The sequence below is a fragment of the Oratosquilla oratoria genome, chromosome 10 (genome assembly GCF_046742065.1).
Source record: "Oratosquilla oratoria isolate Oo_2021 chromosome 10, ASM4674206v1, whole genome shotgun sequence".
Taxonomy (NCBI): domain Eukaryota; kingdom Metazoa; phylum Arthropoda; class Malacostraca; order Stomatopoda; family Squillidae; genus Oratosquilla; species Oratosquilla oratoria.
This window is the reverse complement of record NC_134786.1, coordinates 72,149,282-72,152,814: the sequence shown is the minus strand read 5'-3', so window position 1 is coordinate 72,152,814 and position 3,533 is coordinate 72,149,282. Positions and strand designations below refer to the sequence as shown.

Here is a 3,533-nt window from a genome sequence, read left to right as displayed (position 1 = left end):
CCAGTGACATTATATCCTACCGTGATATTTTTTCCTCCACTATAATTACATCCCATCGTGATCTTTTGTCTTCCACTGTCATTACATCCTATCATGATATTTTGGCATTCTTTGATATTCTGTCTGGTATCCCTTCCTAAAATTATATTTTGTCCTTCACTGACATTATATCCTACCGTGATATTTTCTCCTCCATTATCATTACATCCTATCGTGATATTTAGTTCTCCACTATCATTACTTCCCATCGTGATCTTTTGTCCTCCACTGTCATTACATCCCATTGCGACATTTTGTCCTATGACATTACATCCTAATGTGACATTTCGTCCTCTAGCGACATTATATCCTAAAATTATATTTTGTCCTATACTGGCATATTGTTCTACATTAATGCTATACTCTACACTGTTTTCCCAAGTACATTCTATTTCCCCTTCCCTTTGGGCTTCTACCCTAAAAAAGGAGCTAATTCATTACAAACTCCCACAATGAGGTTTGTAAGAACATCTTTGCCTCTGCGGATAAGGTGGATCCCATCAGAAGCGTAGAGGTCATAGCGCCTAGAAAAGAGATACCAAGGATCAAGAAAGTGGTATCCCAATTGTGTGCACAACTGCGATATCCTATCATTGAACCCAATGGCTCTACTGTTCCAACACGAGCCTGCGTAGATCCTCGGGAGGATCCCACAGACTACGTGACGGCTCCCACGTTCCTTCATCTCCTGAAGGAGGACCTTGTAATTCCGAACAAGCTCCTCTGATCTCACCCTACCTACATCGTTACTTCCCGTATGAACAATCGTAACCGTGTTCTTCCGTCCTTGCTCCCTGATGGACCGGGTACAATCGGCGATCCCACGGCCCGGTTGACATACAAGCTTGCAACGTCGCTTAGTCTTCCGCTGCAGGATGTCGTCATAGCCTCGCACCATGGAGTCCCCCACCACCAAGAACTCCTGGTTTTCAGCCACTTCATCCTCCAGTAGAGCAAAACGATTGGCTAGAGCCAGCGGTTGCTCCACAGGGCACACGTCCATCGAACACGGGCTCGACAAACGGGACCCCACGGAGCGCCACTCGCTCACGGTAGTGACAGTAGGGGAAGAAGTGGAACGCTCTTTGGGTTGTGGGGAGGGGAGGGTTCACTCTTCTCACGGAGCGCACTGCTGAGAAGACGAATTTCCTCCTCACACATCCTGAGACGGACCTCTAGGTTCACGCAACCTTCACAAGCCATTTCGCTCCCCCTTTAGTAATAAAAACGGCAAAGAGAAAATGCAAATCAACAACAACAAAAAATCAAAGCGGTCTCTAATAAACTAAATACGCGAAGCTTACACTGCTTACCTTATATGAAAGGTGTTGAGGCGCCGTAGACTCTTGTTGACGTCACAGGGTGACTAGCAGAATGACCTCCAGACGCTGGCGCCCTAACCCGCTCTCAGATTCATTTCTTCAATGCCGCGGCACTCTATATATTTTACTATTGTCGTTTGATCCACTGCGTCAAACGGCTCTTCTTAATGTATAAACGGTAACCACTGAAGCTTATTGCATTTTATTTTCCCGATGAGATGATTATGATAAGATGAGATGACGAGACAGACCGTCTGTAGACGGTCTATAGTAGGTCACTGATTTCTAAAGTCTTCCAGATGTTTTTATCCAACAAATGTTTTAGTCAATTTTTGAGATTTTTTTTAGAAATACTTTGTTTATATTGGTGATAGTGCAGATGGTCTGGTTCTTTTTTAATGAAGTAAAGTTACAATAGCATTACACTGTGATTGAAGAACGCTTTTCTTACGTGTACATTAGGTTTATAATTGAAATAATATACAATGAACCTCATTATCTGTGGGTTTGAGAAGGTTTAACGATGTTCCTTGTTCAATAAGTGGTTTGACCTGTTCCATGATTTCTGGGCCTAGGTTGCCTCGTGACTTGTAATTTCTAGTACACTTGTACAGATGAATTTAATTAATGAAGTGACTGAATGATGAAGACTGTCATCTAAAAGCGTGTGGGTTGTAGATATGGATGGAAAATTCAAAAGTAACGACATTGAACGAAATAGATTTCATACCAAGAGGTTTAAGTAAAGTAGATATAGGTAGGGACTAGAGATTGGTAGATTGCACAGCTAGAATTAATTTCAGAGAGGAGGTAAGTAAACTCGCATTTAAGAAGAAGATAATCCTTGCAACTATGAATGACAGCAAATACACTTTTTACGTTCACATTGATTGTATATATGAAAGGACACGAATCAAATTATAAATTATAATTCAGTGTATGTCATTAAGGAGTTAGCGGAGGGAGAAAGTAGAACAAAACATATGAACATACATTTGACTTAAAAATACATTTACAAAATATTTCTTGATATGTAGAATCCAAATCTTCCGTGTAGGAAAGATGACGCGCACTCCAGTTAATATTCTCCACCACGAGATACATGACTGCTCTTGTGATTTCTCTTGTTTGTGTCTGTTGTGGGTAAAGAGGTTCTTTCTTTTGCACCTATCAAGACCCACCCCCACTAACTACAAAGCCAAAGCTCGCGAGGAGGACGCTACACGCAGAAACCCCGTGCGGGGGATCCAGCAGCTTAATTAACACCGAAAGTACATATCCGGTTACGAGAGCAGCGAGTGTTAATTAATCATTCCCCCATATGATGGCCATAGTTAGTTAATGGGCTCCTTACCAGGTAGTTAATGGGCTCCTTACCAGGTAGTTAATGGGCTCCTTACCAGGTAGTTAATGGGCTCCTTACCAGGTAGTTAATGGGCTCCTTACCAGGTACCTTGACACACACTCGGGCCCCGGACACTTGGAGGATGGATTCTGCCTCTGCCTCCTCCCGTCCCTCTCCTCGGGGATCTGAATCCGCATCTTCATTTGGGAAACCCTCTTACCACCAAGTCAACTTGTACTTGAGAATCAACTCAGCGCTCCTAGAGGTCGGACGTCTCTTCAACCAGCTCTCTCAACAAGCTCCAAGTATCATCGCCGGCCGGTGGTGGCTGGGAGATACATCTCCTAGCTGCCGCCGGTCTGGCATGGCCGACCTCTACGCTGACGTCGGCAGGCGGGTTTACACCAATACAAATACACACACACATTTCCCAAGTCACGTAAATCTCTGTTTTCAGAGTAGTGCTTGGAAGAAAAGAGGCACATGCACACTTTCTCGCTAGCAAAGCAGAGGCCCAATCGTCTCTCTCAGTACGCCCAATCTGACCGCAGGCTGGTTGACGGAGAGACTTGGGACACCTTTCTGTCCGACCGGCCCGCAACCAAACGCTGGCCTCTCGCTGACGCTGGTGAGCGAGTTTACACTTCTGACATTTACACAATTCCCAATCGCGTAATTCTCTGTTTTCAGAGTTGTGATTGGAAGGAAAGAGACCATACAACACCCGCCCGTCTGCCCCTCCCTCGCATCGCCACTGAATCTACTCTTCCGAATTCCAAACCCAGTCTGGGGATAAACAGACAACGCTCGCCCCACCTGTGGCTCAT

General features: G+C 44.6%; 1 pseudogene; it reads right to left on the bottom strand.

Annotated features, from left to right (window-relative positions):
- The window catches only part of LOC143028966 (uncharacterized), a 15,222-nt pseudogene extending 12,313 nt beyond the window's left edge, over positions 1-2,909 (bottom strand).
- Between the last annotated feature and the right edge of the window lie 624 nt (positions 2,910-3,533).